This window comes from Muntiacus reevesi, chromosome 1 (genome assembly GCF_963930625.1).
Source record: "Muntiacus reevesi chromosome 1, mMunRee1.1, whole genome shotgun sequence".
NCBI lineage: Eukaryota > Metazoa > Chordata > Mammalia > Artiodactyla > Cervidae > Muntiacus > Muntiacus reevesi.
In genome coordinates, this window is record NC_089249.1 from 168,382,539 (window position 1) to 168,397,380 (window position 14,842).

Consider the following 14,842-nt stretch of genomic DNA (forward strand, 5'->3'; position numbering starts at 1 on the left):
CTGTGAAAAGGCAAGTCTTGAAAAATGTGTAGGAAAAAAGTATAAGCTACCTGAGATTGACAAGAATTTCTAAAATTTAAAAAAAATTTTTGCCACACACTGCATGGCATGTAGGATCTCGGTTTCCTGACTAGGGATCAAACTCCCACCCCCTGCGTTGGGAGCCACAGTCTTAACCACTGGACCACCGCAGAAGTCCTAAGATGGGGAAGAACTTCTTAAATATAACCTACTAACCAAAAATATACTAGCTATTAAAAAAAAAGACTATGAATTCATCTAGATTAAAATTAAGAAGTTCATCAAAAGACATATAGATAAAGTGAAGACAAGGCAAAAGAAATATATACAACCAGCAAATTATAGTACCCAGTACATATTAAGAACAACAGGAAGTTCCTGGCAGTCCAGGAGTTAGGACTCGGCCCTTCCACTGCTGTGGCCAGGGTTCAGTCCTGGGTCAGGAACTAAAACCTCATAATCCATGCAGCATTGCTAAAGAAAAAGAAAGAGAACTGCAAATCCATAAGAAAAAGACAATTTTTTAAAAGGGGGAACATGAAGAATGAAAAATGGTATTTAAAAAGTTCAATCTCACTATAACATATAGAATGGATATGCAACAAAGGTCTACTGTATATAGCACAGAGAACTACATTCAATATCTGTGATAAACCATAATGAAAAAGAATGTTTATATATGTTTTATGTTTACATGTGATTCAGTTTATATAACTGAATCACTATGCTGTACATCAGAAATTAATACATTATAAATCAACTGTATTTCAATAAAATACTTTTTTTGAAAGTTCAGTCTTATTACTTATAAGGAAGATAAAAGGTAAGATCACAGTGAGACAATTTCATCCACCAAATTCGATAAAAATTAAGGATGTAGAATGATGAGAACTTTTAAGATACTTGTTGATGAGAGGGTAAATCGGTACAATAAACACACTGTTTTGTAAAACTGAAAATGTGCATACCCTACAACCCAGCAACTGTGGTCCAGAGAAATTTCTACTTTTGCTAAGAGGAGATATGTATAAGAATGCTCTGAGTAGCACTGTTTGTAATAGCAAAATACTGAAAAAACTACTAGCACCATTAATAATAGAATAGGTAAATAAACTATGACACACAGACCTCAGAAATATGACACTGAGTGACAAAACAAGCTGCAAAAGAATGCATACAACGTACCTCTAATTATATAAAATTTCAAAAATAAAAGTAAAATGTATGGTTTAAAGATGAAAACATATGGCAAAATAGAAAAGCAAATTTCAAGACGGTAGTTACATCTGAGAAGGAAAAAATTGGAACTGGATTTCAAAGGAACACAATTCAAAAGGTAAAGCTTCACAAAAACCCACAATGATAAAAGTAATATTCTCTTTCTCTCTCTCTTTTTTAGTAAACTGAATGATTGGATGTTGGGTTATAGGTATCTGTTACAGCATTCTTCCTTATACTATATATATATATGTGTGTTACATTCTTTTGTAACTATCTATGTGATATTCGGAGAAGGCAATGGCAACCCACTCCAGTACTCTTGCCTGGAAAATCCCATGGAGGGAGCAACCTGGTAGGCTGCAGTCCATGGGATCACGAAGAATCGGACAAGACTGAACGACTTCACCTTTACTTTCATGCATTGGAGAAGGAAGTGGCAACCCACTCCAGTGTTCTTGCCTGGAGAATCCCAGGGACGGGGGAGCCTGGTGGGCTGCCATCTATGGGGTCACACAGAGTGGGACACGACTGAAGCAATTTAGCAGCAGGATGTGATACTACACAATTTAGTCTTACTGTGCCTCCGTTTTCTCCTCTGTAAATCAGGGAAAAGCAGTAATGCCCACACCTACACAGCTGTTGGGAGAATTTAACTGTTTAATACATATTCAAGTGCCTCAATTTAGTATGTAAACATTCACTTACTCTCTGTTTTCAGTGTGGTACTCTAGACTTCAATTATATACTGTCTCCCAGACTAAGAGTGTTTTATCCTCTCTAGAGAATAAACTTTCAATCTTCTATCAGGTTGAATATAGCAGAGATGGGCTGTCATTTGACGACTGTGAAGTTAGAGAGGCTCTGGGAGCCTAACAGATTTTTTCTATTCTTTCAATTTACCTTCCTATTTTCTGCCCTACCTTCATCCCCATGTCCAGAGATTCCTGGTGTCTCCAATTTCTAACCTGTGTGTGTGTGTGTGTGTATCTGCGTGTGTGTATGAGAGAGAGAGAGGGAAAGCTTGAGAGAGAAAAATAAAGGTGGATTGCAGGAAAAATTAGTTTGCCTTTTGGTTTTCTCCCACATTGAGGGTTTCCCTCGTAGTTCAGTTGGTAAAGAATCTGCCTGCAATGCAGGAGACCTGAGTTCAATTCCTGGGTTGGGAAGATCCCCTGGAGAAGGAAATGGCAACCCACTCCAGTATTCTTGCCTGGAGAATCTCACGGACAGAGGAGCTTGGCAGGCTACAGTCGATGGGGTCGAAATAGTTGGACACGACTTAGCAACTAAACCACCATCACTACCCACATCACTTTAGGATTTAGCTTTCTGGGACATGCAAATTCAGCTACCATTGGTCCACAGGATTTCTATCTTCCAAAATTTTATTCCTTTTCTCCTTTCCTTTTCTATGCGGGTCATTATGGGTTTGTATCTTTTTTTTTTCAATGTATTATTTATTTACTTATTATTTTATTCATTTATTCTTGTTTTGAGGGGTAAGTGGAAGAAACAGGTAAATATGGATGTGTGACCCACCATCTTTAATCAGAAGCAAGTTCTCATTCTTAAATATGAGGCAGTGTAAGCAAAGGAAATCAGAAACAAACAGCTCCAACAGCTCAATATTTTTTTTAAAAAAGCAAAACCAAACAACCCAATTAAAAAATATGCAGACAACCTAAACATTCTTCAAAGACACAAAGATGGCCAACAGTCACATGAAAAGATGCTCATCATTGCTAATTATCAGAGAAGTGCAAATCAAAACTACAAAGACACTGCCCTGCAGATGCCGGACTCGCCGGCACCACGGGTGCGGCCTCCCTGCTGCGCCTGTGCCGTTGGGGCAGAGAGGAAGCGGCTATTTCTACGCTCAGTGCTCAGAACCGTGGGCACTAAGAATGGTTTGTAGCCGGACATCACCGAGGGAGCCCCTTGTTCCCACGTGCGCGGAAGAGCAGGCCGGGGAGGACTGAGTGAGCGGACAGGCACGCGGCGAGCTTGGGGAAAAAAAAAAAAAAACCAAAACTACAATGAGGTATCACCTCATACCAGTGAGAATGGCCATCATCAAAAAGTATACAAATAATAAATGCTGCAGAGGGTGTGGAGAAAAGGAAACTCTTCTACCCTGCTGGTGGGAACATAAATTGGTGCAGCCACCACGAAAAACAGTACAGAGATGCCTTAGAAAACTAAAAACAGTGCCCAGCAATCCTGCTTCTGGGCACATATTCCAAGAAAACTCTAATTTGAAAAGATACATGCACCCCAATGTTCATAGCAGCACTATTTACAATAGCCAAGTCATGGAAGCGACATAAGTGTCCATCAACAGATGAATGGATAAAGAAGATGTGATACATGTGTGTGTGTGTGTGTGTGTGTGTGTGTGTGTGTATGGAATATTGAAAGTTAAAGTCAGTCAGTCATGTCTGACTCTTTGCAACCCCATGGACTGGAGCCCGCCAGGTTCCTCTGTCCATGGAATTCTCTAAGCAAGAATACTGGGATGGGTAGCCATTCCCCTCTCTAGGGACTCTTCCCTGACCCAGGAATCGAACCTGCATTGCAGGCAGATTCTTTACCATCTGAGCCACCAGGGAAGCCCAAAGGGAATATTACTCAGCCATAAAAAATGAATGGACTAATGTCATTTGCAGCAGCATGGATGGACCTAGATATTATCAAAGTAACTGAAGAAAGTCAGATAAAGACAAATATGATATCACTTACATAATGAATCTAAAAAAAGATACAAATGAACTTATTTACAAACAGACTCAGAGATACAGAAAACATACCATGGTTACCAAAGGGGAAGGGGAGGAGGGATAAATTAGGAGTTTGGGATTAACAGATACACTATACTATAAATAAAATAGATAAACACAAGATTCTACTACATAGCATCTTATAATAACCTATAATAGAAAAAATTTGAAAAAAAAATATATATATATACACACATATATGTGTAACTGAATCACTTTGCTATACACCAGAAACTAACACAACACTGTTAATCAACTATACTTCAATTAAATAAAAGAAGCAATGTAGAATAGAATAGAGCTTAAGAACACACAACCTAGACTACCTTGATTATCTTGGCTCCATCACTTTTAAATTATGTCAGCTTTGTTAAATTACTCAAGCTCTCATTTCCTTCATTTCAGCATCTATAAATTGAAGATACTAGCACCTACTTTATTCATTACTATGATGACTAAATAAATTAGTATCTGTAAGAGCTTAGAACTTTGCCCACAACACTGAAAGTGCTCAATAAATGTTAGCTAACGTTATTTGAGGAAAGTCTCCAACATGAAAGTCAGAGAACAAAACAAACTGTACACTCAAAGGAAACAGAGAACATGCAAATGCAACACAAGAAAACTTCCACCAAAACCATTTTACATTCTCAGAAAGAGAGAAGATACTGCACTCACTAAACAAGAGACTGTAACAAAAAGAACAACTTAAAGTAAAATATTAAAATAGCTAACACTGTAAATTCATACATGAAAAACAAAGTTGAGAAAATTATCCCAGAAAGTAAAACAAAAAGCAGAGGTGGAAAACAGAGGAGAAATGAAATTAAATTAGAGGTGCCACCTATTAGGTCTCACAGCTGAACAACAGAAGATCCAACTCAGGAGAGGACGGAAACAAATGGAAAAGAAGAAATTATCAAAGATCTCATACAAAAAAATCTTTCTCAGACCTAACAGGCTGAGCTCCCCAACAGGGAACCATTCTGTGCTCAACACACTGGGAAAACAGAGCGGGGCGGGGACGTGAAAAACTCACATAAGAGCAGATCACAGTAAAATTTCAAATTTCAGAGGGGAAAAAAAATAAGAGATCTTAGATCACTTAACATTTTCTTATTAATTATTTTGTCTGTTTTATGTGAGGGCAAAGACAATTGTCCACCCTCCTCACTGATACATCCAGAGCCAAATGAGGTGCCTGGAGAAGAGTAAGTACATAATATTTATTAAATCAATCTTGCCTAATATTTAAAAATACTCCAAAAAAAAAAAATACTCCAATCGCTCCACTCACCTTCGGAAACCCCTCATTACCGATGGCAGGCATTTCAAGGCTGGCAAAGTCATTTTACTGATTAGACTGCTGAATCCAAAAATGAACGTTCAGTATTTTTTACATTTTCATTTTGCTTGGAAGGGAAGATTTCAGGGTTTGGAGTCCAAAAGTACTAAATACGAATCCTGCTCTTACTTACTTACAAGCTTGTGTGACCTGAGATTACTCAACCCATTCAACAAAAATTTTCTGACCACCAGCCACTGAGCAACAGAACTTTGGTGATAAGTACAAAATAGTCCTATCCCTCCAAGAGTTCACGGTTGAATGAGGAGACCAATGAGAGGGGAAAAAATTACCACAGCCTTTTCGACGGCTCTGTCCCTACGGTCTCGAGCCTATTTTCCATAGACTTTCAAAATACTGTTTCAAAATGAACGCCAGTTTAAGTCACTGACCTGCTTAGAGTCCTTCCATGGAGCTTCTGTACGCTCAGGATAGAAAGCCACCGAGTTCTGGAAGGCCTCTGGCAGCCCTGCCACGCGCTTCTTGAGCGACCCCATCGCACCATGGCGGCCTGTGGGGTCCACCGGCCTCGGCGAGCCAGGTCGTCGAGCCGGGATCTGATTGGTGAGCACGAAGAAAGAACTGAGCATGCGCGACCTAGCGCTGCGCGTCACCCAATCTCAGTCTCTGGGCTGCAGAAAGCTTGCAGTCTTGCAACTGCTCCCTTTCCATTGTACTGATGCTTGATTGGCATTCAATAAATGCGCAATATGATGAGTTTTGACATAAAGTATACACGTATGACCCCATCACCACAATTAAGAAAATGAACATATCCATCGCCCTCAAAACTTTCCTACCACACCCGGTAATCCTACCTTTTGTCTCTTCTTGCCTTCCACTTCGCAACCACCGGTCTGCTTTCTGTCGTAATAGGTTAGTTTTCATTTTCTAGTATTTTATATAACCAGAATAAATTCCTCTTTTGGCTGCTTCTTTCTCTCACCATTATTATTTTGAGATTCACACAAGTTGTTGTTGTTGTTGTTGTGTGTGTGTGTGTGTGTCTGTGTGTGTGTCTGTGTGTTAGTCGCTCAGTGGTGTCCGACACTTTGCGATGCCATCGTGGACCAAAGCTAGCCAGTCTCCTCTGTCCGTAGAATTCTCCAGGCAAGAATACTGGAGTGGGCTGACATTCCCTTCTCCAGGGGATCCTCCCAACCCAGGGATCAAACCCAGGTTTCTTGCGTTGAGGGCAGTTTCTTTACCGTCTAAGCCAACAGGGAAGCTCCTTGTTGTGTCTATGAGTCAATTACTTTTCAATGCTGAATAATTTTCCATTATGTGGATATAGGACTATTTGTTTATTCATTCACATGTTTATGGGCGTTTGGGTTGTTTTCAACTTGAGGCCATTACAAATAAAACATGAATATTTGTCTGCAAGTCTTAGGGACAGTTGTTTGTGTAAACACCTAGGAGTCAAGTGCCCGATTTAGGGTAGGTGTATAACTTTAAAAGAACTTAACTTTTTAAAAGTAGCCAAACTGTTTTCCAAAGTAACTGCCTCATTTTACGTTCTCAGAAGTGTATGAGAATTTCGGGCATCCCTGGTGGCTCAGATGGTAAAGAATCTGCCTCCAATGCAGGAGACCTGGGTTCCATTCCTTGGTTGGGAAAATACCCTGGAGAAGGGAAAGGCTACCCACTGCAGTATTCTTGCCTAGAGAATCCCCACGGACAGAGAAGCCTGGCGGGCTACAGTCCATGGGGTTGCAAAGAGTGACTTGGCATGTGCAACGACAAATTATGTTAAGTATCTTTTCAAGTGTTTATTTGCCATTTGTATATTTTCTTAGGTTAAATGTCTGTTCAAATCTATCAATCTTTTTTTTTAACTTTTTTTGACTGCAGTACCTGCATGTGAGATCCTAGTTCCCCAAGCAGGGATGGAACCTGCACCCTCTGCAATGGAAGTGTGGAGTCTAAACTCCCGGACTGACAAGGACGTCCCTGTCAATCATTTTAATATGATTACTTGTCTTCTTAAGTTGTAGGAACTCTTCATTTATTCTAGATAAAGTCTTTTATCAGATACACATTTTGCAAATATTTTCTTTCAGGTTGTGGCTTGCCTCTTCTTTTTCGTCACAGTACGTCATGAAGAGTAAAATTTTTCATTTTCATGAAATCCAATTTATTGATATTTTTGTTTTGTAGTTGACTTTTGTGTTTCAAAAATATTTACAAACTCAAGATCACTAAGACTTTCTTCCATGTTTTCTTCCAGAAGTTTTATAGCTTTAGCTTTTATATTCAGTTCTAGCATCCATCCTGAGCTACTTTTTATATGTGATGAGAAGTAAAAGTCAGGTTCTTTTTTTTTTTTTTGCACAAGTCTATCTAGTTGTTGAAAAGATTCCTCCCATTAATGTGCCCTGGCACTTGTGTTGAAAATGAATTAGCCATTTATATATGGGTCTATTTCCTGACTCTATTCTGTCCCATGTATATCTTTATGCCAACAACAAACTGTCTTGATTATCGTAGCTTTATAATAAATCTTGAAATTAGATAGCGTATTAGTCATCTGCTGCTGCATAACAAATTACCACAAATTTGGAGGCTTAAAGCAATATACATTTATTATCTCACAGTTGCTGTGGGTTAAGGATTCAAGCATGGCATGTTAGATCATCTACCTAGTATCTCACAGGCTACAATCAAAGTACAGGCCATGCTGGGTTCACATCTGGAGGCTTGACTAGGAAAAAAAAGTCCGTTTTCCAGCTGCTGTGCTTGTCATTTGGTTCACTGCAACTGTGTAACCAAGACTTTCTGTTTTTGTTGGCAGGCAGCAGGGGACTGCCCTCAGCGCCTAGAGGCCGCTCCCCGTTCCTTGCCACCTTGGCGTCCCAACACAGAAGGGAGGGGCAGGGGAGAGAAAGACTTTCTAGCGAGTCTGCCAGCAAACAGAATCAGACATAATGTAATCACAAAAATCCCATCCCATCACTTTTGCCAGACTTTACTGGTTAGAACCAAGCCATAGGCCCTGTCCACACTTAGGAGGAGGACCCTTTACACCAGGGGGTGGGGACCACGGGGCCATCTTAGACTGCATCCTCCACAGATAACTTCCAAATGTGTTTTTCTTTTCAAAGTTGTTTTTGACTCTTCTAGGTCCTTTGAATTTCTGTATAAATTTGAGAATTAGCAATAAATTTCTATGAAAAATGTCTGCCGAAGTTTTTATTGGAATTCATCTATTGATCAATTTGGGTAACACTATTGAGTCTTCTTTTTCTTTTTTTGACTTTTTTTTAAGTTTAAATTTATTTATTTTTAATTGGAGGATAATTGCTTTACAATATTGTGTGGATTTCTGCCATATATCAACATGAATTAGCCGTTAAGTATATGTATGTCCCCTCCCTCTTGAACTTCCCTTCCACCTGCCACCTATTATCGAGTCTTCTGATCCATGATCATAGTGCATCTCTTCATTTATGTAGGTGTTTAATTTCTACAGTTTTCAGTGTACAGATCTTGCACATTTTTTTCAAATTTGTTCCTAAATACTGTTATTTAAGTGGGATTTAAGTGGGATTTAATTATTTTTCCATTTTATTTTAAATTGCTTAATCAGTAAATTTGGAAGAGTAGACTCTTCCCTTTGTGGGAAACCAAGCTTTTCCCGTGCTCACCGCGACTAGGAAGGCAAGTGTGTTAATAGTTCTGTCTTACCCAATTCTTTAGGACTCCCTGGTTTGTCCATGTAATTCTCCAGGTAAGAGTACTAGAATGGGTTGCCATTCTCTTCTCCAGGGAATCTTCCCAACTCAGGGATTGAACCCAGGTTTCCTGCATTGCAGGCAGATTCTTTAGCATCTGAGCTTTTAGGGGAATGTTATATTCTCTTTTGTCCTCACTTCTAAGCAAGTCCTCTTATCTAAGTCTTATCAGCAATAAAGCTGACATCTGGATCTTTGCCCCACCATCTGATCTCTATGGCTATTTTTCAGTTGGTTCTGAACTGTTGTAGGGAAAGGGGTATGATTTATTAACTCCCTAAAACCTCAACATCTATTCCATCTGACTCAAGAAATCTACTTGTATGTAAAAACCCAGTTCAAGGCTTCCTGTGTTCGTGATAACTTCCTGATGTTCCGTCCCATGTGTCCCTGCTTGTGCTTCCTGTGGTGCGTGTGGTAACATTTAGCTGCTCTCCTTCATTGATACAGTCTTCTCCTTCCTCCTTCTCCCTTTAAATGTGTAAAAGTCTCAAAAGCATGAAGAAAAACCATACTTCATGATCTTTGTAGCCTCAGTGCTTAGCACAATGTCAAGCAGGCAATCGGTATTCAATAAATGGTTGCCTAATCAACAAAATGACATGACTTCAGTCTTGAAAAACAGTAACTGTTCATTATGTAATAGTTAATGAAATAACATAATGCAGAATCCTGTACGTATTAAGATTGAAAGAAAGAAAGTTTAGTCACTCAGTTGTGTCCGACTCTTTGCGACCCCATGGACTGTAGCCCACCAGGCTCCTCCGTCCACGGGATTTTCCAGGCAAGAGCACTGTAGTGGGTTGCCATAAAAATGAGTGCTCTTGATAGGTGATATGTAAAAAAAATTGCCATTGTGTTTGGTATCTTTTTATAAAAATTTAATTTATTTATTTTTGGCTATGCTGGGTCTTCATTGTGGTGTGTGGGATTTCTCTAGCTGCGGCAAGTGGGGGCTACTCTTCTTTGCAGTGAGCTGGCTTCTCTTCTTGAGGAGCACAGGCTCCAGGCATTCAAGCTCAGTAATTGTGGGCTCTGTTGCTCTGTGACATACGGAATCTTCCTAGACCAGGGATCAAAACTGTGTCCCTGGCATTGGCAGGCGGACTCTCAACCACTGGACCACCTGCGAAGTCCCTGTGTTTGGTATCTTTTTAACAAGAATTTTTAAAGCTTTTCACTGCTGCTAAAGTCTGAATCTCCTATTCCCCAGCCCCGTCCCCTCACACATATGGGCTATGGGAAGGTAGTGAATGTAACATGGGACACTGAGACTCTAAGGGCAGCCAAGTGAAGGAAGTTGGAGAAAACAGGATTAAAAATGAGAGAAACCAAGTCCAAATGCCAATCAAGTTCAGGGGCCAGGAGCAGGGGCAAAGAAAGAGATCACAGAGATTGGAGAGTAGAATTAAAAGAGACAGGATCACTGGTGAGCAAAGGTTAGAATGGAAGGGAGTTCAAGCATGACTTTCTTAAATATCTGTGAGAGGCTATGGATTTCATTTGTTTCATGTATGAATTTACAAATTTTTGCTATTTTATTTTATTTATTTATTTAAAATTTTGCTATTTTATTATTTTCCCCTAAGTTGTTCCTATTGTTACAGTCTCTTCTTGTTTATTGAATACAGTATCTTATCTTTCTGAGACTATAAAATACAATTTGGATTGGGGGGAGCTTTCTCGTACTCCTTTTGCACGCTCTATTTTCTTTGAGTTGCCTTTAGTATTTGTTTTGTCTTCTGACTTTTGTGTTGAGAAATTTCCTCAAATAATAATATTAGCTAACATTTATCAAGTCTTTACTATATGCCAGACACTGCATGCTGGTTTCACAAAGGTGAATAAGACAAAGTTCTAAGCAGGATAAGTACAAAGATGCCTAGGCCTATTAAAGTAAATATGTAGAAAATCAAAAATAAAGAAAAGATGCTAAGAGTGTTACCAAAAGGTTTGTAGTCTGCCTGCTTGCTACTCAAAATCCAATAGACAGGCCAGACTGGTAAAAAGGAAAGTGTTAGTTAATCAGTCATGTCTAACTTTTTGTGACCCCATGGACTGTAGCCCATCAGGCTCCTCTGTCCATGGAATTCTCCAAGCAAGATTACTGGAGTGGGTTACCAGTCCCTTCTCCAGGGGATCTTCCTGACCCAGGGATTGAACCCTCGTCTCCTGCATTGGCAAGTCGATTCTTTACCGTCTGAGCCACACAGGTTTTAAGGGTTAAAAGGAAAGTTTGCTTTATTTCAGATGCTGGCAACTGGGGGTGGGGGATGTTGGACATCTATCCAAAGGCTGTCTCCCACCACCATTCCCATTGGCAACCAATGGGGCAAGAGCTTTTATAGACAGAAAGAGGGGCCTACATGCAGAAACAGCACAGTAAGCTCTGACAGTCATCTTCAAATCGATCATGGTCTGACCAATGTCATTTGATTGTTCGAGGTACAGTTAATCTTCAGTTCCAGGGTTGGTATATTTTCATTTCTTTGAGGACAATTCTGGGAATTGTGGCAACTCATGTCATGAGTAGAGTTTGGTCATCATGCAGTTAACTTCTCCACCTGGTGAGGGTTTCAGTATCTTTAAGACAGCTCACAGGATATGGCTCAGAATATTATATATAGCCACTAAAGGCTTTGGACTACACTAAATGAAAAGTGAAGTCGCTCAGTCGTGTCTGACTCTTCGCGACCCCATGGACTGTAGCCTACCAGGCTCCTCCATTCATGGGATTTTCCAGGCAAGTGTACTGGAGTGGGTTGCCATTTCCTTCTCCAGGGGATCTTCCCAACCCAGGAGTCAAACCCGGATCTTCTGCACTGTGGGCAGGCACTTTACCCTCTAAGCCACTAAGGAAGTCACACTTAATGAGTACATTGTTATTATTTGGTCTCCTCTATTTTCCTTTGTTTCTGTATGTTCTCATTTCTCTGATTAAACTTATTCTTTGACTAAAGTTTTCCACAGGCAAAAGGAAGGCAGAGGACATGGCAGGGGAGAGGTGGTGCAAGGAACATACTATCGTGCCCTGGTTCAAGAGCAGCCTATCCTAGTCAGTGTTCCTTAGAGAAACAGAACCAACAGAGTACAGATGTACATATAGATAGATGTGGGCATTCCAGGTGGTTCAGTAGTAAAGAATTCTCTTGCCAAAGAAGGAGACGCAGGAGACTCAGGTTCAATCCCTGGGTCAGAAAGATTCCCTGGAGGAAGAAATAACAACCCACTCTGGTATTTTTGCCGAAATAATTCCATGGACACAGGAGCCTGGTGGGCTACAGTCCATAGGGTGGCAGAGTCAGACATGACTGAACGACTGAGCCTGCATGCACACACGCATAGATGGACATATAGACAGATATACTCATGCCTTTCTCCTTCCCACAAATCTACTTCTTCTCTGCTTACTCTCAGTGGCACTATTATCTACCCAGCTACCCAAGCCAGAAAACTGGGAGCCCTTCTAACAAGCCTACTTCCTCCTCCATACTCTCCAAATCCACTTTCCCGAAGTTCTGCTGCTTCTCCTTTCTTTTTCTAGCTGTCCCGGGTCTTTGTTGCAGCAAAGGGGCTTCTCTTCTAGTTGTGGCTCTTGAACTTAGTTGTTCCAGGGCACGACGGACCTTAGTTCCCCAGCCAGGGACTGAACCTCCAACCCCTGCACTGGAAGTCAGATTCTTAATCACTGGACCACCAGGGAAACCCCCTGCTTCTTGTACTTTCTGAATGACTCTTGTGTTCATTCCTTCTCTCCAACTGCACCATCACTGTTCAAGTGATGAACATGAACCTTATCATCTTTAGCTGAGTTACCACAATAAAACTCTGACTTCCTTTCAACAGAACTTCAGCTTCAAACTACCCACTGCACTACTGACAGCATAAGTAACACACATCAGACTGTTCTATTCCCTTGTACCTGTGGAGAAACTCTTCATTCCTTAGAATGTCATTCAAGACCTGTCCTGTCAGGAACTGATGCTTGCTTCTGTGATCCAGTTTTATCACTTCACTTCTCCCTACACACCCCTTACAATCTAAGAGTACTGAAATTACTTATAATTCATCCAAACAAATCATCATCTTTGTTTTCTCCTTTGTGTCTTTGCCCGTGACAAGAATTCCTACTTCCACCTTATAAAACTCTTACTTATTCTTCATTAAGACTCAGTGGTAAAGAATCTGCCTGCAACACAGGAGGCCCAAGACACGCAGGTTCGATCCCTCAGTCAGGAAGATTACCCTGGAGGAGGAAATAGCAACTCACTTCAGTATTCATGCCTGGAAAATCCCATGGACAGAGGAGGTTGGCAGGCTACAGTCCACAGGGTCACAAAAAATCAGATATGACTGAGCACGCACGCATTATTTTAAGACAGCTCAGTCATCATATCATCTAAGAAGCCTTCCTTAATCTCCCCAAACTGGGTTAGCGACTGAAGGGGTCCCATGGTTCCCTGTATATATGTCTCATAGCACTTAATCCTCAGAGCTACCTTGTAACATATATGGCTCCCAAGTGAACTTTTCAATGACCAGAACTTTGTCTTTCATCCTTGTATTTCCTGGAACAAAATAGGAGCTTCAGAAATGTTTGTTAAACTAGAATAATTTCTTTCCTTCTCCAGTCAACTTGTAATATAGTTGCTAGTTTCCCCATCTGATTTTTTTCTTCTCCTTAAAGACATGCCAATAGCTTCTGGAGAATAAAGACAACATAAAAGAAATCAGGGCCTTTGAGCCAAGAGACAAAGAGACAGAAGAGGGACAGGCCTTGTAACGATGTTGTGACTTCCCTGCTTGCTGGCCACACCGCAACCACCCCACCTCCAACAACAGTGGGCACATGATCCATTGTGGCTGCAGCAGCGCACCCCCCACGGATGTACATGCATGCCACACAAATGGCAGGTGAAGCAGGAGGAAGGCCATTTGGACTCACTTGAAACACACAAAATCATGGGGTTCCCGCGGGAAAGAGGGATTCCATTACCTAAAGAAGCAGTCAGTGAAAGAATCTGGGTAGATAAGGACTCTTTTGGGGATTGAAGATGTCAATATAAAGTGACTGCATACACTGGGCACTCAGATACCGTGAATCTTGCAGCCTCCTCCTCCCCACCTTATGCTATATTAAAATGAATTCTTTGAAGAATTGTTTTTACTTTTCTATGTTCCAACCTAGGCAGAACTTGGCATATTCTGGGTTCATGATAAATGATTGATAACAAATATGGAGAAAAGGATTTTGTACTGATGGAAAAAAATAACTACCTGTAGTAAAGTTGGCTGTTAGCAGTACTTGGTACTCTGGTAAACTATAAATTACCTGAGTATAAGTGCTGCATTGTGTAAATCTCTGCATTATCCTTGTCATAACTTAACTAAATTAAAAGACAGGAGATTGGATAGCCCCAGGATGGGTGAATTCAGGCAGCTCCTCCTCTCAAGAAGTCAGCCTTAAAAAGTACGTGGCCATACTGCCCTCTGGAGCCTGCAGAACCTGGATGAAGCTTGTAAGTTTTCACATGTGACATGTCCCAAGAAGCTCTTCTAAATTTCCCAAATAACAATTTCTAAAAATAGGGAGCCCCAGGAGTTAAAAATGAAGTTTCCCATTGTTCTTCTTTCTCAAACTTCTTTTTAAAAAGTAACCATGTGTATTGCTATGATAGCATAATCTATATTTATTAGGCAGTTGACAAAACAAAACAAAACCATGTTTGGCAAAAGAATGCCAA

The 14,842-nt window shown here is 40.5% G+C and overlaps 1 non-coding gene across 1 annotated transcript; it reads left to right on the top strand.

The window, feature by feature from the left end:
- The first annotated feature begins 3,033 nt into the window (after positions 1 to 3,033).
- On the top strand, positions 3,034 to 3,167 carry LOC136156440 (small nucleolar RNA SNORA43). The gene has a single exon (XR_010660992.1). It is a non-coding gene; the product is annotated as a small nucleolar RNA SNORA43 (small nucleolar RNA).
- Positions 3,168 to 14,842: the final 11,675 nt, after the last annotated feature.